We start from the raw sequence: 22,825 nt of genomic DNA, 5'->3' as shown, positions 1-22,825 counted from the left end.
ACTTGATTCATCAGATCCATGAGAGCGGCAGGTGCGTTCGTCAACCCAAACGGCATAACCAGGAACTCGTAATGACCATATCGAGTCCTAAATGCTGTCTTATGAATATCCACTTCCTTTACCCTTAACTGATGGTATCCAGATCGAAGGTAAATCTTGGAAAATACCGAAGCTCCTCTAAGTTGGTCAAATAAATCATCAATCCTGGGCAGTGAGTATTTGTTCTTTATCGTCAGTTTGTTCAACTGGCGGTAATCGATGCACATGCGCATTGCCCCGTCCTTTTTCTTCACAAACAGGACTGGTGCTCCCCATGGAGACACACTAGGTCTGATGAAGCCCCTATCTAACAACTCTTGGATTTGAGCTTTCAGTTCCACTAACTCCTTCGGTGCCATTCTATAGGGTGCAATGGATACTGGAGCTGTTCCAGGCAACAATCGATTCCAAACTCCACTTCCCGATTCGGAGGCAATCCAGGAAGCTCCTCTGGGAAAACATCTCAGAATTCCCTAACAGTTCTGACGGTATCCACATTCAGATCCCCAGTTTCAACTTGATTTATAAAAGCCAAGTACGTCTCGCATCCCTTACGCATCAGTTTTTCAGCCCTTAAAGCTGATACCACATTGGACAAGTAATCTCTTCGTTCCCCAATAATCATTACCTCCTCATCCTCAATAGTCCTTAACACCATCCTTTTAGCTGCACAATCCAGCGTTGCCCTATGCCTGGTCAGCCAATCCATCCCTAAGATCAAATCGAATTCTCTGAACGGTAACTCTATTAAGTCTCCACAGAAAATCCTACATTGAGTCTCTAAAGGCACCTCCCTAAAGAGTTTCTCTACTTTAACTGAGTGACCTAACGGACTTATCATAGTTACCCCACACATAATCTCCTCAAAGTGAACACCTAATGCCCCAGAAATATCACATGCTACATAAAAATGAGTTGACCCCACATCTATCAGAGCAGTATAGGGTACATCAGAGATAAAAAAACGTACCAATTATGACATCAGGTGCGTCACCCTCCTCGCGGTGACGAGTAGCATATATCAAAGCTGGCTGATGAGCCTCAGTGTTAGCAGTACCCCTGCCAGGTGCCCCACATCCATGGCCATTACCACCGTGACCTTGGCCACGACCTCCCGGCAGCGGCGGTCCACCTCGCGCTGGTTGGACGGGTGCACAGCCCTTTGTTCAACCACTTGAGCCTGAGCTGGCCTCCTAGGACAATCCCTGACTTTATGTTCCTTTGATCCAGAACGAAAACAAGCCCCAAAATGTTTCCAACATCCCCCCAGATGTATTCTACCACAATCTCCACAAACTTGTGATCTAACAGTGTTCACCGGAACCGCTCGAACTGGTTCCTCCATCCTGGCTCTCTTAACATTCCCGTTTGCAACACCAGCCGGTCCAGCATCTCTCCTGAATCGGTTTCAATCCCTGTCACAGTTCCATCATTCGGCTTGTTTCACCTCTTTGGCTATCTTCGCCTTTTCTACCAGTGCAGCAAAATCGTGCTCTCTCTACGGAGCTATGAGCACCCTTAGCTCATCCCTGAGGCCATCCTCAAAGCGAACACTATGCTCATATTCAATAGAGACAATACCACTAGCATACTGGCTCAATCGCAGAAACTTGCCTCATATTCAGCAACAGTCTTACCACCCTGGGTCAGGTTCAGGAATTCCTTCCTTCTCGCATCCACATAGCTAGCTCCAACATACTTCGCCTTGAAGGACTGCTTAAACAACTCCCAAGTTACCCTCTTAGCTGGGGTGCCCTCTCTCACAGTGATCCACCATTGATATGCCTCGTCTTCTTGATCTTGAGGTCTCCGTGGCTTCCAGCCAGTACTCAGCCACATTTGGGGCTACTCCAGATACACCCCTAAAAACTTTCGCTCCGTTGGCCCGGAGTCGCTCAAAAATGAACCTCCTATTCATGGGCCCGATATTAGCTCCGGACACCCTTTCCAAAACTCTTAGCATGGCCTGGGACAGAGCGTCATCCCCTATGGCCCAATCATACGGCCCATTCTCATCCACCGGTGGTGGTCGTGGTACCCCAGCGGGTATGTGCTCAGAAGACGAAGATCCAGCTTGAGTACTACCTCAACCTCGACCACGGCCTCTACCCTGAGTAGCTCTCGTACTCATATCGATTTATCTGATTACGAATTTTATGCAATTAGTTTACTGTTTCCACAGTTTATTACATAATATCTTATAAACAGATAAGGTTTCAGAGTTGTTCTCGCGTAATCACAGTTTCGCTACTGTCTCAGTTTCCTAGGGCTTAGTTTACCCTGCAGTCTCAGTTTTGTAGCCTTTATGCTACATTATCTATAGTACTATCGCTAAGGCTTAGTACTAACTACAGTACAGTTCAGTATGTAAAATAGAAAGGTACTTACAGCCTTGGTGCCTGGGATTCAGTGTGCCACCTCATCAGTTTTCAGAAAACTCAAAAGATTTAGGCTTTTGGAAATCCATTTTTCAAACATTTGAAAAAACAAATTCGGAGATTATCCCCTTTTAAATAGAAAATTTATTTTCAAAAGTCAAGTTTTTCCAAAAATACCTTTTTTGGCATAAAGTTTTGAAAACCCTTTTTGGACACGATCCACAGTCGAGTTGTTGCAACCCAGGCTCTGATACTACTAAATGTAGCACCCTAAACCCGTCCCAGACGTTATGGCCGAATCTGACGTGCCATATTGAAGTTAAAAACCCATGTTCCCTTGTAAGTGTTTTAAAAGCCGACTTTTGTTAAGCAAACCAAGTGAATGGAAGCTGGACACCAGGTAGGTATCCATAACAGAGGAGGTGAGCCATGAAGGATGCTTTAGTACCAAGCTCTTCGATTGGATCCAATCCTAGACATGCCCACATCCATTACCACACTTAGTTATAACGGATTGAAACTTTTTTGAGTGGTCATCTTTGATAAATCGAAAATTCGTGACGTCGTGTTTTTTTAAAAACAAGTATCATTTTGAAATCGCGCCCTAAGTCTAGCCCATTTGAATTATTATTCACCAGAATAAAGTTATTAAAAATAATATAATCCCACAAAATAAAAGAAGAAAATAAAGTTAAAAGGGCCTTATTACACCCCAAAAATTAAATAGTAAATAAAAATGACTTAAGGAAACCAGTCTCTTTTCAAACCCAAAAGCGTTCACCATGGCCACTCTGAATCCCCTCCGGCTCCAAGACACCCACATCAAGGCCCACCTGTAAGGTTAAAGAAGGGGTGACTTTGGAAACTCAGTGTGTAAGGAAAACCCATTCAAAGCCCAGATCAGCTCAAGCCCATCGGGCCTAAGCCCATTCAGATAACAGTGATACTGGGCCAAAGCCCTTTTCAGATTACATTAAACTAAGCCTCATCCCCTTATTCAGATAACAGTACAACCCATAAGCCCATTTCAAAATACATGCAACATCAATAAACATATGCAAGCCCATTTGGGGAGACTACTCAACCCACCAACCGCTACACTCCACCCTACCAGCCTTACACTCCATGTGGGGAATAACTCAACCCACCCAGCTTTACACTCCACAGTTGCAGCCTTGCTGCTCAGTTAACAGTAAATTGAGGCAAAGCCTCCAGTACGTGGACAAGCCACTTTCAGTACTTCCTCCATCAATATCCCAGTCTCATGCATCAGATAATAAAAACATGGCATGCAGTAAATAACAACAGTCAAACATGCATTTAGGTCAATTTACTCCTAGCGGTATTTCGGTACTTTATCTCCTAGGGGTAAAACTGTAAACTAGATTAAGAAAGGGTGTCAGTTACACACCTGTTTTATGAAGATTCGTTTGACGAGATCTACGCACGAACTACCTACAATTATATCACTACCACGTTAATCTACTACCGAAACGAACTACATAATATCTCCTTACCTTATTCAGCCATAACACCTTAGGCACTAGCAATCCTACCTTTGCCGAAGTTTGCGACTAGACTTAGATCCTGTTGCTCCACTGGCCCAAGCCCTTGATCAGCAGCCTCTAGATCACATTATTATCAAGACAAAACAGTTATCACAACCCCTTAGGGCTACAAGTCCAAGTCGACAGCCTCCCTAACCTTTAGGGGTTTCGGCTATTCTAAAATACGAAATAAAGTCTAGATTGAAAAGACTTACCACTGGTTCCTTCGGTCAATGAACCCAATTAATTTCTACTCAATTCTGATGCCAATCTAAGCCCTCAAATGATAACAAAAGTCGAGCCTTCAGTGATCTCACTATTCGGCCAAGTCCCTAAGAGAGTGCGGTTTTTGGCTTTTGTTGAAGCTGTGTAAAGAAAGATGAAATAGGAGGGTTTTGCTATGGTCCTGTCGACAGAACCTTGAGGTTTAGAGAATTAGAGAATCGGTCAAGAATGATGGAAAATATAATAAAATTGGCTAGGAGAAATCGGCACAGAAAAAGTATAGTTTTCGAGATTTCGGCTTTTTATGGCAATGGCTATGAAGGTTTTAGAAACGTCTGAAGAAAAAGATGGAGATGCACAGGTGGTTAGAGAGATTCGGCTATGGAGGAAAAGAAGAAAAATAAAAATTTGAAGAGTAAAGGAGAAAAGAAAGAAGAGGAAATGGTCAGCAAACGGCACAACTTTCCCCCTCATGTCGAATTTATACTGGCACTTAACCTAGCCGAATTTTCCCATGCTAGAGGCCTTTGGCCGGCCAACTCCTGCTCCTTGATCAGCTCCTAAATCTTCTCCTTTATCAGCTCCTAAATCCTCTCCCTTATCAGCTCCTAAATCCTCTCCCTTATCAGCTCCTAAATCTTCTCCTAGCAGTCTTTCACTTTAGTTCCAGTGCTTACCTTTTCTGTACATAAAAATTAATATCACCAATTTGCTTACCTTGCAACTCGAACGTTTGCTCTCCTTGATCATCCACACACCACCTCTCAAGCCCCCAAGTGATGCCACAAGCCAACTTACCACGGGCTTCCTTGTGTTTTATTTTACCCAGTTAATACCTTAAAGCCCAGCTAACCAGAACCCCTTCTTCTATAAAATTAAAATTAACTAAAATTATCGGATTTTAACTTAAACTTGGGCCTTCTAGAGACCCACTAACCTGATTAAATCTACGCCAAGCAGACAGAACACCAAAATTTAAAATTTGCCAACACTCACAGAATTCCCGAAAATTGGGGCGTTACACGCACGGCCAACCACACGCCCGTGTGATTAGCCCGTGTACCTTTCGAAGTGGCCTCAAACGCCCGTGTGCCAGACCATCTGCTAGGCCGTGCCAAAACTGTAGGGTATACTGATTTATGCCACACGGCCAAGTGTCACACCCGTGTCCTGGGCCGTGTGGCACTATTGACTTGGTTTCTACATAAACATCAAGGGACACACCGCCGTGTCACCTGATCGTGTGTCACACACAGCTGAGACACACGCCCGCATCTCTGCCCATGTGGATAAAAATAGGCTATTATCCAAGCCATCTTTCTCACCCAAACTTACATTCACCTAAACATGTCAAATAACATAAGACCATATCATCAAATAGCATTCAAACCAATCTCAATCAAGCCTAAATCATGCTATTTCAATACCAAACACCATATTTCTCATAACATCATGATTTTCCAATTCAAAACATACCAAATTCAGATATAAAAATCACCTAAATGGTCACTTTCAACTATGCACTATTTTACCTAAATCCACATGCATACCATATCTCAATTTCAACCATTTAGTACTCAACATACCAAGTCACAGCAAGCATTCACATAACAATTAAACACAAATACATAACCAAATATACAAAATAAGCCAAATCACATAGCTATAGACATAACCAAATATTTATCATTTACAAGCCAAATTAATTGGCTAAATCCAGTACAAACATATAGACCATATTAACAACAACACTTATACATGCCATATAACCAAATACACAAGTTCAAAAGTACCAAAATGACAACTGGATAATGTGATGAGATCTCTGACAACTCTTAATCCAAGCAAGCTTCGATAATCACTATAAAACACAGAAAAGTAAACAGAGTAAGCTATAAAGCTTAGTAAGCTGGTATAGTTAATAAGTAAAACATGCCATTCATTCACAAATTAATTATCAAACATAAAACACTACAATTTAACTTAATCACAAGGCTAATATATGCTCATCCACATAGTAGATCATGTAACTCACAAACTTCATAGATTCAATACTTATACGGTTTACGTAAATACTTGCACTAACACGTATCAATCACTTAGCCTTTAATATCTTCAAGTTACCCATTGAACCATTTGGAATAATATCAGATACTTTGGAATCTCGCACCTTAAGTGCCAATACAAGTCCGAAGCCATCTCAATCTCATATATCATATAATGCTCACTCTCGAGCTATCAATAGATCTGCTCACACAAGCTAATAGTCAAAACATAGCTACACGGTTTTGCTCACACAAGCTTATGAGAATCTGCAACACTTGCTAAAAAACTCAGCCACTGGTAGAATGTACGGACTAGCACCCAACACAATAACCCCTAATGACATGTCATTTGTATCCTATCTATTCCTGAGGTTCAACCAAAATTTAACATTTCTGAATCTTCTTCAAACATTTTTGTAAGATCGTATTCATCAACAATACAATTATAAAGCATTTAAAACATGATTACATTAATGCTTATTAACATACAAACTTACCTCGGATATATACATAGAGATTCGAGCTATTAATCAACTATCTTGTTTTTCCACTGATCTAATTTCGAACATCACTTTTCTTGATCTATATATGATCAAATTTAACTTATTTATTATTCATTCTATTCAATTCAGCCGAAAATACATATTTTTGCAAATTTACACTTTTACCCTATTATTTCCACTTCTTTATAATTTAATTCCTAATTCATAAAAATGCAAATTCATGCAATTGGCCTAATTACTACTTAAGGATCTCCACTTTAAAGTTCCATAGCTATTAGACCCCTTTAGCGAATAGAACACAACTTTTGCACTTTATGCGATTTAGTCCTTTTTATCGAATTAAGCATGCAAACGGTAAAATTTCTTAACAGAATTTTTATACTAGACATTAAAATAATAAGAAAACAATTATTTTGACCTGAAATTTGTGGTCTCAAAACCTCCGTTTTGATTTGACTAAAAATAGGCTATTACAGAATAAGAGGGGAATGAGAACAAAAACAAGAAATCCTTTGGAAAAAATGGAGGGTAGTGGCTGAGTAGAGAAGGAAAGAAGAAGATGAAGGCAGTCCCTCTCAGTCACCACAGGACACTGGGCCACTGGAGTGTGAACTGGACATGCGAAAGTTGTCTTCTCGAAGTCTTCCGTATTTCTTACTTTGTTCTTCCATGAATTGAATGATGGAAATGGTGTTGGATAATATTTTGGTGTTGAATTTTATTTGCTAACCCATGAGCTAAATCTCATAAGGTTGGGATTACTTTGATAAAACATTTATTTTTCTTTAATGGTCGAAGCATAAATATTCATTACTTTACTGTTTTATTCAACTGTTCTTATTTCTAAATTGTATGTGTGCAATCCCTATACATAGTGGACTGTGCAACATACCCTTAAATTAATCTAATTCTAGAAAGGTTGGATTAGTTAGACCATGGTTGAATGATATGGACAAGTACTCAACAGATACTTGTAATGGGCTCTAGACATAGAGCAACCATCATACAATAGGGAACAATACAGGATGCCATGCTAAAGACCTGAAGAAATATATTACCACTAGCAAGGTAACTTGAGGCTTTTGCTCTCGAAAGAAGTAGGCCACTTTAGATTTCTCTGAGCAGTATATTAAGTACAATTTTACTGAGCCATTATTGATGTTAAGGGTAGATTCTTAGTAATCTCGATCATCCAAATCGACAACATATATCCCTAATCCTTTTGTTGTAGTATATTTGCCATAGCATTCTTAGTTATTTATTTGCTCATTTATATATTATTTTATTTACGCAATCATTCTCGTAATTACCATTACATTTTTACTCTATCATTGCCTTACCATTCTCAATTATTCTTCAGTTATGCATACTGCATTCATTATTAACTCTTCACATTGCCATTGCATTATTATTACTAATTTGCCATAACATTTCATTATAATAAGTTAACCATCTTTGTACCTAAATCTGATCCTCATGGCAATGATGCCCACTCATCATTTTATTACTTAATCCGACATGTATACTTGCACAATTTGCATATCATTTCACAAGCAACAAGTTTTTGGCATCGTTGTCAGGGATTGGCAATTTGGTGAAATTCAGTTTTGTAATTTTACTTAGTTCCATTAGTTTTATTTAACTTAATGTGTTTAATTTTTACAGATTTGCTGGCAGTGCATGGGAAGAGGCATTCCTGCTAACAAAGAGTATCCTTTTGATCCAGAGATCGATAGAACTTTGAGGAGAAGGAGAAAAATGGCTAGAAATGGGAATAACCCTAGCCTTAATGGTAATCCAATTGGCCACAATGATATCCCTCTGATTAGTCAAAATGTACATCCTCCTATAGATGGTGTGGTAAATGACTCAGACAAGCCAATTTGAGAGCATATTGTTCCAATGTTGGATGATTTGAATCCAACATACAGGCTCAGTAGTTTGAATTGAAACCGGTAATGTTTCAGATGTTGTAAATAGTAGGAAAATTTGGTGGACTACCCACTGAAGAACCAAGATTTCATTTTAGACTTTTCCTAGAAGCCTACGACTAGTTCAGACAACAGGGTACTCTTGAAAATACCCTGTAGCTTAAACTGTTTCCATATTTCTTACGGGATCATGCGAGAGCATGGTTGAATGCTTTTCCATCTTGAACAATGGCATCATGGAATGATCTTTTCCAGCGATTTTTGGTACGATATAATATGCCGAATATGAAGGCCAAGCTTAGAAATGACATCACATCTTTTCAACAATTAGAGGATGAAACATTATATAAGCTTAGGAATGATTTAAAGATTTAATTTGGAAGTGCCTGATGCATGGATTTCATCATTGTACTCAGATGGAGATATTTTATAATGGATTGAATGAGCATAAAAGAATGGTAGTTGATACTTCTGCCAATGGTACTTTGTTAAATAAATCTTACAATGAAGTGTATGAGATTTTGGAATAGATTAGCAGTAATGATTATCAGTATTCTACCACGAGAGTTGGGGCTAACAGGAGAGCGATTGGAACCATGGAACTTGATGCAATCACTTCATCGACTACCTAGGTATCTTCTCTAGCTAACATAATTAAAACAATGAAAAATCCCAGCGCTGTTTAGGAAATAATGTCGTTTGAATTGTCATGTATGTACTGTGGAGAGAATCATATGTTTGACAAATGCCCATCAAATTCAGCATAGGTGTGTTGTATAGGTAATTCCAACTGGAATAATAACCCCTATTCCAACACCTAAAATCCAAGGTGGAAGTAACTTTCTAATTTAAGTTGGAGTAATCAAGATGTAGGACATTACAACAATGCCGCAAGATAAATTGTCAACAATGCACCACCAAGTTATGTTCAACCAATGCCGAGGCAAAATACTCAATATGGTCAAGCATCATCTTCTACTTCCATTAAAGTTTTATTAAAGGAATATATTCACATATCATTTCACAGGCTGTAGTGTCACACACTTTCAAAGTTCCCTTTATAAATAGTTTATAATTCTAAATAGAAATATAATATTTTTATATTCCTAGTTTGTCCCCTTGATCCTTTCCAACTACCTCGTTAGAACATAACTAGCACAACAACTCAGGAAACTAGGCATGTAATACCGTCAGTACTAATCCCCTACTTATAAGGTTCTTAACACTTTTACCAAACCTCTTTTTCTTTATAACTCAATAAATTTTAATAACAATCCTCGCTTAATAATCCAATACATGCTATGCGTTCAATCTATACGTTAGAACAACTAGGCTGATAGCACTATGCCACTCAGGTTACTTTCGGTTTACCCACCAAATCCAGAACCCACCCAAAGTTGGGTGTTACAACAAATGCCTAGATCCCATAAAAAATTTGTCACAAGTTGACTAATCTTTTCAACTTGAAAATTGACAGCTTGGTTGAATTGAATTTAATACATTTCACCCATTCTGTGCATGTATCATTCCTTGTTTCCTTGAAAAGATCCTCACATACTGTCTTTGATAGAATCTTGGTTAGATTTGCTTGACCTCTGACCTAGTTTTGGGGCCTTAAGGTAGTGTAAGCTCATTACATCCATAGGCCTGAAATTAGGCCTTGAAACTCGTATCAATCACTAAGCATTTCTAAACCCTTCTCTCTTTTGTGGTTAATTGGTGAACCATTTAAGCATGAAATTAGTTGGACTTTGTATTCTAATGATAGAGGAACTAAGTTTATAGTGGTTGGTTAATTAGAATGTTGCATGATTAATTTTAGGGTTAGAAACTAAATAAAAAAATTAGACTAAATCGAATAGACTTCAAAACCTAAAATCAAAGACTCTAGGTAAACATTTAAATAAATGATAGTAAAAGGAGATCCTATTATAAACTAATTTGATTGTCCCGATTTAGTTTAGTAAGTTCAAGAGATAAACCAGACTAAATTGTCTAATTGGGTAAAATGGTGACTGTGAGGTAAAATTGGACCAATTAGGAGTTTGAGCAATTTAGATCCCTAATCTAAGAATTAAATAGTAACATGGATATCAATCGACCACTTTACCTCATTGGATTTATATTTTTTGTACTGTTGACTATTATTCAATTTAGCCCTCTTTGGTATAGTTTAGCTTAATTAACCTTGAATTATGAATTGTCATAACATAACACCTATCTATTAGCTAGCTAGACTTCTTAATTGCATGTTTGATTGTTGTTATTCATCTTATCATTGGATTTCTCTTGGGTTCATTCCTTGGAATACTCGGAGTGTTCCATTGTAACACTTATAAATATTACAACTGACCTGTCACACATGCAGTAAAAGTCACTTTTAAGCCTTTATATTTTGTAATAATGTTCTACTCAGCATTCATACATCATGGTACAATCATTGACCCGCTACTTAGAACAAAGATACAGCTCGATTTTAATTTCCTTGAATTTTGACACAATTGGAAGTTAAAATTAGCATAGTCGATAGGAGTAAGATCTCTTCTAGAATACACAAACAAATAGTCTCTCATTCTCCACAAATACTTAAGTATATGCTTAATTGTTTTCCAGTGTCTTGGATCGGGATTTGCCTAATGTTAACTGACCAGCCCTACTATAAAACATATATCTAGATGTGTTGTAACTCCCCTTATCCGTATTCAACGCCGAAATAGGGTTACAGAGTATTATTGGACTTACAACACAATTATATGAACATTTCACTTACATAATATCATTTAATATATTCATCCTTCAAATACAAACATAGTGTCCCCTAAATAAGCCTATGAGGTCTTAAATATGCATTGAGAGTGGTTCAGGACTAAATCGATAACTTATAAAACTTTCATGAAACTTTGAAAATTTTACTCAAAATAGAGGACACAAGCCCATGTGGGTAGGCTGTGTGTCTCACACGACCACCAGACACGCCCATGTCATAAGCTGTGTGAAAACAAGGGGTACCTACCAACTTCAGTCACATGGCCAACCACACGTCCGTGCGTCTAGCCTGTGTGCCCTTCGAAATGGCCACACAAACCTGTGTGCCAGGCTGTGCCAAATCTGTAGGGTACACTGACTTATGCAACACGGCCAAGTCACACGCCCATGTGCTAGGCTATGTGTCAATTAGGGGGTATACTAACTTGTACCACACGGCCAGTCACACGCCCGTGTGTGAGACCCTATGGAGCATACTGACTTCATTTCAACTTCAATACCAGGGGGCACACGGCCGTGTAACATTACCATGTGTCACACATAGCTAAGACACACGTCCGTGTCTCTGGTCATGTGGACAAAAATAGGCTATTTACCAAGCCATTTTGCCACCCCATATATGTATATACCTAAACAACCAAAATGGTACCAAATCATAACATAAATACCACTCAATTTAGTCACATTCAAGGAAAATTCATACCATTTTCAAATATCATTAAACACATTATAAAATGGCAATAACAGATCTAATAACATATACCAAACATAGATCATTATTCCAATCCACAAGCATAACACTGATTCCACAAATCTCATAATATAAACCAGAAGCACACTTATATATACAACCAAACTAACCAAGTTAAGCCAAATCTTATGGCTATATATACAAACAAAGCATAACCATTCACAAGCCTTCTCAATTGGAAAAATTCACTACCAAACATAACCAAAATGACCATAATCCTATACATGACATATGACCAAACTAAGAGCTCAAAAGTACCAAAGTGATGGCTGGATAGTGTGACGTAGTCCCGACGATCCCCGAGTCTGAGATAGCTTCAATATCACTATAAAACACTGGAAAACTACAAAAAGTAAGCTAATAAGCTTAGTAAGCTCGTATAATATAAACTTAACTAATCACAAATATAACATTCATCAGTCTAAACATATTATCATGTACTTTATGATTACTAACAAACTTTTCACCTGCTTATTCATAAGCTTATATACAAACTTTGTGTCTTCTTAGATTTTAATCTAATAATATACATGTACATACCTATACCAATCCATAACAAGTTCATACATACACGGAATGCAGTTGAATACTCAATATCTCACACACTAAGTTTCATACTCGATATCTCGCACACTAAGTGCAACACTCAATATCTCGCACACTAAGTGTCATACTCGATATCTCACACACTAAGCGTCGTACATAGCTGAAGCTATCTCAAAGCATACACTAAGTGCCATCTATAGCCGAAGCTATCTCAAATCGAACACTAAGTGCCATATATAGCCGAAGCTATGTCGATTCTCATGCTAAGGGCCACAAATAGCCGATTTGTCATCAAAAATAATTGTAGTCCCGTCTATACAATTTATGCAATTTTAACGCACTAAAAGCATAATTATTACACTACTTAATACATACGAACTTACCTCGGATGCTAAAATAGCGACTCGAGTTGATTAGTCGATAACTTTATCTTTTCCCCGATCCAAGTTTGTATTCCACTTTTCTTGATCTAATTATATTCAAAATTAACTTATTCAATCATCTATTCATTCAGTTTAGTCCAAAATACACTTTAAAACACATTTACACTTTTTCCCACAAATTTCACATTTTTCACAATTTAGTCTTTATTTCACAAAATCACAAATTAATGAAATTCAAAACTAACCCATGCTAGCCGAATTAGCATAATGACCTTAGCACCCATAATTTTCATTTATTTCACATATAAACCACAAAGTTTCAATATTTCTCAATTTAATCCATATTTTGCATTTTCACTAAAAATCACTTAACAAAACTTGTTTATCTAACATCAAATATTCGTAATCTATTATCAAACATAAAAAATCATACATATTCATCAATGGAAACTTCTAAAATCTTTAACAGTTTTGCAATAGTCCCTGGGCTAGCTAGTACTACTTGCAACGATCGGAAAAACATAGAAATCATTAAAAATCGAGTCAAAAATCATAACAAATAGCAAGGTGAAGTTGCCGAAACTTGAAGCTCAACAATGGCTAGGTTTTTCTTCCATTTTGGATGATGAAAGGAGAAATAAAAGATGAAGAATTAATTTGGTTTTGTTTAATATAACATTATTCATAAATTATTAAATTAACCTTGGTTCAAAGCATCAAAATTCACTTAATATAAGCCCATAATTGTCCACCCACAATTTTAATGGTCTAATTACAACATAAAGACCTCCACTTTAATGATCTGTAGCTAATAGACACATTTAAACTAATAATACAAGCATTTTACACTTTATGCGATTTAGTCCTTTTTATCGAATTGACCACTCAAACGATAAAATTTCTTAACTAAATTTTCACACAATCACTCTATCATGCTGTAAACATTAAAATAATAATAAAATAAATATTTTGACCTTAGATTTGTGGTTCTAAAACCACTATTCTGATTTGACTAAAAATAAGCTGTTACAACTCTCCCCCCTTAGGAATTTTCGTCCCTCGAGTTTCCATGTAGCTTCTTCAACCTTGTGTTTATGCCATAATACTTTCACTAATTTGATTATATTAATTCTCAGCTCTTTGATCTCACGAGCTAAAATTTGAATCGGTTCTTCACTGTATGATAAATCTGATTGTATCTCAACTCTAGTTGGAGAAATAGCGTGTGAAGGATCTGATCGATATCTTCGTAGCATCAATACGTGAAACACATTATGTATCTTTTCTAACTCAGATGGTAATGATAGCCAATATGCCATTGGCCCAACTCGCTCAGTAATCTCATGCGGTCCGATGAATCGTGGACTCAATTTCCCTTTCCGACCAAACCGCAATATCTTTTTCCACGATGACACTTTCAAAAATACTTTATCCCCAATTTGGAACTCAATATCTTTTCGTTTCAAGTCTACGCATGATTTTATCAATCCGAAGCTACTTTCAAACTATCACAAATTACTTTCACTTTTTCTTCAGTCTCTCTAATTAGATCAACCTCGTGAATCTTATTTTCGCTGAGCTCACTCCAGTACAAAGGTATGCAACATTTACGACAGTATAGAGCTTCGTATGGTGCCATCTTTATACTCGATTGGAAGTTATTATTGTAAGCAAATTCAATCAGCGGTAGATATTTCTCCTAGCTACCTTCAAACTCTGGAATGCAACAACGCAACATATCCTCAAATATCTGAACCCAAAGCTTTGAATGCAGTGCTAAAATGCAGCTTTGAACGCAAAACTTTGCAATTTCTTCCATAATCACGAAGTAAATCTTGGATCTCTATCTGAAACAATAGGTAGGGGAACACTATGTAATCTCACAATTTCGGAAATATACATCTCAGCTAATTTATCAAGCGAGAAATCTGTACGTTCCGGAATGAAATGAGCTGATTTCGTCAATCTGTCAAGAACAACCCAGATCGCATCTTTCTTTTTCAAAGATAAGGGCAAACCTGATATGAAATCCGTTATTACTCTATCCCACTTCCACTCAGGAATCATAATAGGCTGTAATAAACCTAACAGCACTTGATGCTCAGCTTTGACTTGCTAACAAATCAAACATTTCGAAACAAATTCTGAGATATCTCGTTTCATGCCGTGCCACCAATAAAGTTGTTTCAAATCGTTATACATTTTCATTCTTCCTGGATGTACTGATAAAAAACTACTATATGCTTTATTTAAAATCTTCCAAATGAGCGCAGAATTTCTTAGTACATATACTCTATCACGAAACATCAAACAGTCATCAGGCCTTATTTGAAACTCTGAATCAGAAGTCGACTCGCACTGAGCTCGTTTTGCTTGCAATTCATTATCAAATTTTTGAGCCTCATAAATTTGCTGTAGAAATAATGGTCTCACTTTCAATTCGGCTACTATCGAACCGTCACCAAAAAAAGCTAATTTTGTGTTCAAAGCATGTAAAGCAAATAAGGACTTTCGATTCAAAGCATCAGCAACTACGTTCACTTTCCTTGGATGATAGTCAATCACTAATTCATAGTATTTTAGCAATTCTAACCATCTCCATTGTCGTAAATTCAAATCTTTCTAAGTCATCGGATATTTCAAGCTTTTGTGGTTGGTATAAATATGGCATTTCTCACCAAACAAGTAATGACGCCAAATTTTCAATGTGAATACTATCGCGGCTAACTCTAGATCGTGCATCGGATAATTCTTTTTGTGTGGCTTCAATTGCCTCGAGGCATAATCTACAACTTTTCCCTCCTGCATTAAAACACAACCTAGGCCATTTAACGATGTATCACTAAAAACTATGAATTCTTTACTCGACTCATGCTGAACTAACACTGGTGCCTCTATCAATAATACTTTCAACTGCTCGAAGCTCTGCTGACACTTTTCTGACCATTCAAATTTAACATCTTTTTGAAGTAATCATGTCATTGGAGTTACAATCATCGAGAAGCATTTTACAAATCATCTATAATAACCCGCTTCCAATCTATAATCACGAAAATTTTGCTCAAGTCAACTCGAATACCCGCGGCTGAAACTTTATGTCCTAGAAAAGCAACCTCTCATAGCCAAAACTCACATTTGCTGAACTTTGCAAACAACTATTTATCTCTCAAAGTTTGTAACATAATTCTCAAATGCTTGGCATGCTCAGATTCATCACGAGAGTAAATCAAAATGTCATCAATAAACACAACTACCAATCGATCTAAGTATGGCCTGAAAATTCGGTTATCAAGTCCATAAAAATAGCATGTGCATTTGTTAGTCCGAAAGGCATAACAGAAATTTGTAGTGTTTGTACCTTGTTCTAAATGCAGTCTTTCGTACATATGAGTCTTTAACTCACAACTGGTAATAACCTGATCTCAAATCAATTTTCAAAAACACTATTGCTCCTTTTAACTGATTAAATAAATCATCTATTCATGGAAAAAGGTATTTATTCTTGGTCGTCACTTTGTTGAGCTATCGATAGCCTATACACATTCTCATCGTGCCATCTTTCCTTTTTACAAATAACACTAGTGCACCCCAGGGAGAGAAACTCGGTCTAGTAAAACCTCTATTTTTCAACTCTTACAACTGAGCTTTCAATTCTTTTAACTCTGTCGGAGCCATTCTGTATGGAGCTATCGATATCGGCATTGTTCCCGGTACTAATTCAATGCCAAACTCAACTCCTCTAATAGGTGGTATACTCGGTAACTCTTCGGGAAATACATCTGGATACTCGCACACAACTGGTACTAATTCAGTCTTTGTTTCTATCACTTTTGTATCAAGTACATAAGCAAGATAAGCTTTACACCCCTTTCTCACAAATCTCTGAGCTAGACGAGATCACAACTGGCAAACTATTCAGATCATCAGATTCAATTCTAATAGTCTCATTATTCTGACATTTTAGTTCAATAATCTTTAGTCTACAATTCATAACTGCATCATGCATAGTCAGTCAGTCCGTACCCAGAATCACGTCAAACTCATTGAATGGTAGAAGCATCAAGTCGACCAGAAAACAATAACCCCAAGTCATCAAAGGACAATTCTTACAAATTTTATTAACTAAAACAGACTTGCCTAAGGGGTTCGATACTTTAATTACAAACTCTGTAGACTCGACATGTAAACTCTTTTTAAATACTAAATTCATATATATATATATATGAATGGGTTGATCCAGGATCTATCAACGCAACTATATCAGTATCAAAAAGAGAAAAAGTACCGATAATAACATCTGGCGATGATGCCTCCTCCCGTGCACGAATAGCATAAGCTCAGACTGGTGCTCGTGCATCAGATCTCATAACAGAATCTCTTATCACGCCTCTACCATGCATATATTTCCTGTATTTCTTGGTGGTCTCCCTCTCGCTATCGTATTGCTCGATCTTGCATGTTGAGATTTATCTTTTTCATTTAACTCAGGACAATCTCGGATAAAATGATCTCGTGAAACACAACTGTAACAAGCTCTATTATTATTTTTCATCCAACAATCTCCAAAATGCCGTCTTCCACACTGTTGACATTCGGGTTTAACATCTTTTACGTTGCCAACACTCGATACCGATGTAGCCTGAGCTTTAGGACTGGTGTATTGCTTTCCGTGATCTTTATTGGAATATCCCATTGAAGTGATCTGTCGGTTAAAATAATCTCTGGGTTTTTTCAAAGTGGAATGATAAAGTTTACTCATCAATCTTTCCTCGAATCTCTTGCCTCTGAATCAGCCTTTCTCTTTTCTTTTCTAAGTTCCTCGCCTTTGCAAGCTCTGTCTACTAAAATAACAAATTCTAAAATTCCAACGAGAAGTTTAATGTTTTCATTCAACCCATCTACAAATCGCTTCCACATGATTTCTTCAGTGGAAACATATTCTCGAGCATACTTACTCAACCATACAAATTCTCTTTCATACTATGTCATGGTCATTCAACCCTGTTTCAATAGGAGGTTTATTCAATCTTAAAAGCTCTAAACTCTTTAGCCCCATGTTTACAGATCTTGTCAATAGGAGGTTTATTCAATCTTAAAAGCTCAACTCCTTGAGAAGCTACTTGAATCGGTTGGGGATTAGGAAGGGGTGGAGGTTGCTGAGCAGCCGAATTTGCTCGAATATATTAAGTGAATCATTCGTTCATCATTTGGAAGAAGGCATCTTTAGCCTCTCCTCCATGACTGTCTGTAACAGGTCTAAAATTAGACGGCGCTATCCCTTGTACGGGATTAGACGTATTACTCTTAACCTCATCAGCTATAGCTCGATTGGGATCCACTACTACATGAAAACACATTTTAAAACATTAGGATTCATCACACTATCTCAGTTTATATACATGGCATGTATAGCTAGACTCACACACACTACAATAGTCCTAGAATCGACTAAACCGTAGCTTTGATACAAATAAATGTAACACCTCTCACCTGTATTCAACGCCGGAATAGGGTTATAGAGTATTATCAGACTTACAACACAATTATACGAACATTTCACTTACATAATATCATTTAATACATTCATCCCTGAAATACAAACATAGTGCCCTCTAAATAAGCCTATGAGGCCTTAAATATGCATTGAGAATGGTTCGGGACTAAACCGATAACTTATAAAACATTCATGAAACTTTGAAAATTTTACTCAAAACTAAGGACACACGTCCGAGTTAAAACAGACACGCTCGTGTCACAAGCCGTGTGAAAACAGAGGGTACATGCTGACTTGGGTCACATGGCCAACCACATGCCCCTATGTCTAGCCCGTGTGCCATTCGAAGTGGCCACACAAGTCTGTGTGTCAGGCCGTGCCAAAACTGTAGGGTATACTGACTTATGCAACATGACCAAGTCACACACCCGTGTGCTAGGCCATGTGTCAATTAGAGGGTATACTAACTTGTACCACACGGCCACCCACACGCCCTTGTGTGAGACCGTGTACAATATACTAACTTCATTTCAATTTTAGGGGACACACGACCGTGTAACATGACCATGTGTCACACACTGCTGAGACACACGCCCGTGTCTTTGCCCGTGTGGACAAAAATAGGCTATTTACCAAGCCATTTTGCCACCCCATATATGTATATACCTAAACAACCAAAATGGTACCAAATCATAACATAAATACCACTCAATTCATTTACAATCAAGGCAAATTCATACTATTTTCAAATATCATTAAACACATTATAAAATGGCATTAACATATCTAAAAACATATACCAAACATACATTATTGTTCCAATCCACAAGCATAACACCAATTCCACAAATCTCATAATATAAACCAGAATCACACTTATATATACAACCAAACTAACCAAGTTAAGCCAAATCTCATGGCTATATATACAAACAAAACATAACCATTCACAAGCCTTCTCAAATGGAAAAATTCACTACCAAACATAACCAAAATGACCATAATCCTATACATGCCATATGACCAAACTAAAAGCTCAAAAGTACCAAAGTGATGGTTGGATAGTCTAACGTAGTGCCGACGATCCTCGAGTTTGAGATAGCTTCAATATCACTATAAAACACTGGAAAACTACACAAAGTAAGCTAATAAGCTTAGTAATCTTGTATAATATAAACTTAACTAATCACAATTATAACATTCATCAATCTAAACATATTATCATGTACTTTATGATTACTAACAAACTTTTCACCTGCTTATTCATAAGCTTATATACAAACTTTGTGTCTTCTTAGATTTTAATCTAATAATATACATGTACATACCTGTACCAATCCATAACAAGTTCATACATACACTGAATGCAGATGAGTACTCAATATCTTGCACACTAAGTGCCATACTCAATATCTCGCACATTAAGTGCCAAATGTAGCTGAAGCTATCCCAAATCGCACACTAAGTGCCATATATAGCCGAAGATATGTCGATTCACACACTAAGTGCCACAAATAGCTGATTTCTCGTCGAGCATAACTGTAGTCTTGTATATACAATTTATGCAATATTAAAGCACGAAAAGCATAATTATTACACTGCTTAATACATACGAACTTACCTCGATTGCTAAAACAGCGACTCGAGTCAATTACTCGATAACTTTATGTTTTCCCTGATCCAAGTTTGTATTCCTCTTTTCTTGATCTAATTATATTCAAAATTAACTTATTCAATCATCTAATTCATTCAATTTAGTCCAAAATACACTTTATGTATTAACCCAATTTTGGGGATAGTCAAAATTGTGGTTCCAAGACCACAAATTTGAAGTTAAAAAAATTATTTTGTTTTTATTTTAGAGTCGTAGCATGTTTATATTAGTGCATGAAAAATTTTATGAGTTAATTTTGACGTTTGTGAACCCAATTGTGAAAAAAGACTAAATCTTGTAAAGTGCAAAAGTCTTAAATTGATAGCTAAGGATGTTAAATTGTTAAGAATCTTAATTTGGGGGTCTTTAAAGGGAAAAAGACTCTTATATCTTAGCTTGGCCGGCCATGGGAGATAAAAATGTTGAAAAGTCAACATTAGGTAATTGTATGACATAATGTGTAATAAAATAATGCCTAAGCCTAGCTATCATCTTTTCTTTCATTCTTTCTTCATTACCACTAATTTTTCAGCCATTCTTAGGGGTTTTGAGCTTTAAAAATTTTAGCAACTTATTCCTCTTGCAAGTAAGTGATTCACGGGGTTTTTGCAGATTATTTTTGCATTTTTAGACCCCTTGAAGCATAAGCTTTCAAACGAGGGGACTATTTTACAAAATGGTTGAAAGTCTAGGGTTTTTCCATGAGAGTAAATAGGTTGTTTTCTTAAATTTTATGGAAGAATATGAGTCTTGGTTGTGAAATAAACAACTTTTGTTAAGGGAATTCTCATGAAAACCCTAATTAGACCATTTTGTAAAAGTTGGTAAAATAGATAGTAATGTTGTGAAATATTGGAAATTTAGGGTTTTCATAAGAGAGATAAATGGTAGGTTAGGCTTGGATGATAAGGAAATTTGATAAAAATTGATTTTCGGATCTAGAAATAAAATGGTCATTTTGCAAAAGTCTAGGGGTAAAATGGTCATTTAGCCCAAATATAGATTTATTGAATGCCTAGATCGATAAAATGATTAAAGGTGTGAATTTTGTTATTATAGATCAAGAAATTCAAAATCCAAACTTAGACTGGGGGAAGGCTTAGCAAATTGATTAGATCGACTAGTCGCCATATTTTGTAACCCGAGGTAAGTTGTATGCAAATAACACAACTACATTGTCATTATATGTGTTGAATTGATTTTGCATGAATTGCTTGATTGTGGAAATGAGAATGCATGAAACAATTGAGATAGTAACATTCCCGGTTGAACCATAGGAAATAAATCGGATATTCATGCCATGACATATGGGTTATTGTGAGCTAGTGTAATACCATGTCTGGGACATGGCATCAGCATTAAGATGAGAGCTAGTGTAAGACATGTCTGGGACATGCATCGACCTCGAGATGTAAGACAATGTAAGAAATTTTTAGGACATGCATCGGTTACAAGATGAGCCAGTGTAAGACCATGTCTGGGACATGTCATCGGCATCATACCCCATGTTTGAGGCTTAATGAATATCTGGTAGTGTTCCGAATGGTTCAACAGTGAGAGTTATGGTTTAAGATCATGAGAAAATTATAATCGTGTTGTGAGTAATATAGCTACATATTCGTTATATATATAAGATGAGAGTTCGATATATGATATAAAATGGGAATTGGATGGTGATGAGTACGTTATGCTTACGCCTACTTTTGTATTAAGGGCATGTTGTTAAATGGTAAAGTTGTTGTTATATATTTATATGCTTCTTACTAAGCTTTATGCTTACCCCCTCGCTTCTCCATTTCCTTATAGTGTTGCCTAAATAGCTCAAGGATTCAACGGACGTCGGAGGCTACGATCACACTATCATCCGGAGCACTCCATATAGTTATTATCCTTGTTTTTTGTATGGCATGTATATGACTAGACTTTAATGTTATGTGTCATTGAGAAATAGCCAATCTTGACTTGGGATAAATCCCTTTATTTTGTATAAGACCATGGATAATGGTCAATACTCATTTTGATTTATAAATAGAAGTTGATATTTTCATGGATGAGTAAATTGCACAAATGAAATGTTGTCATTGTGGCTATTTTGGCTATGTGATATACCCTTGTTAGGCATAGAGTGATTTTATGCAGGTTATGCATGTAAGGGTGACAAAGAGGCTTGGTAAATAGCCTCATTTTTTCCACACTGGTAGGCACAAGGGCGTGTGTCTAGGCCGTGTGTGACACACGGTGCGCCACATGGGCGTGTGATTCGACCGTGTGTCCCCTACACGTAAAAAAATTTGCAAGTCAGTATTCATGGTAGTAAATGCATGGGCAGAGACATGGACGTGTGTCTCAGCCGTGTAAAGGACATGGCCTAGCATATAGGCGTGTGCCTTGGCCGTGTGACCCTTAAGAATTGCTGATGTCAGAAAGAGAATGTCCAGGTTTTTGCACACGAGCTAGGATACGGGCTTGTCATGGCCGTGTGAAGGACGCGGGCCAGGGACACAAGCGTGTGCCAGGCCGTGTGAAAACACCTGTAGGTGTGAATTTAGAATTTATTCCACAC

At 37.2% G+C, this 22,825-nt stretch overlaps 1 non-coding gene across 1 annotated transcript; it reads right to left on the bottom strand.

Annotated features, from left to right (window-relative positions):
• Nucleotides 1-8,962: 8,962 nt before the first annotated feature.
• LOC121206586 (small nucleolar RNA R71) lies at nt 8,963-9,068 on the bottom strand. The gene has a single exon (XR_005901656.1). It is a non-coding gene; the product is annotated as a small nucleolar RNA R71 (small nucleolar RNA).
• Nucleotides 9,069-22,825: the final 13,757 nt, after the last annotated feature.

This window comes from Gossypium hirsutum, chromosome A01, assembly GCF_007990345.1.
Source record: "Gossypium hirsutum isolate 1008001.06 chromosome A01, Gossypium_hirsutum_v2.1, whole genome shotgun sequence".
Taxonomy (NCBI): Eukaryota; Viridiplantae; Streptophyta; class Magnoliopsida; order Malvales; family Malvaceae; genus Gossypium; species Gossypium hirsutum.
The sequence above is the reverse complement of the archived record's forward strand: the minus strand, read 5'-3'. Positions and strand labels throughout refer to the sequence as shown.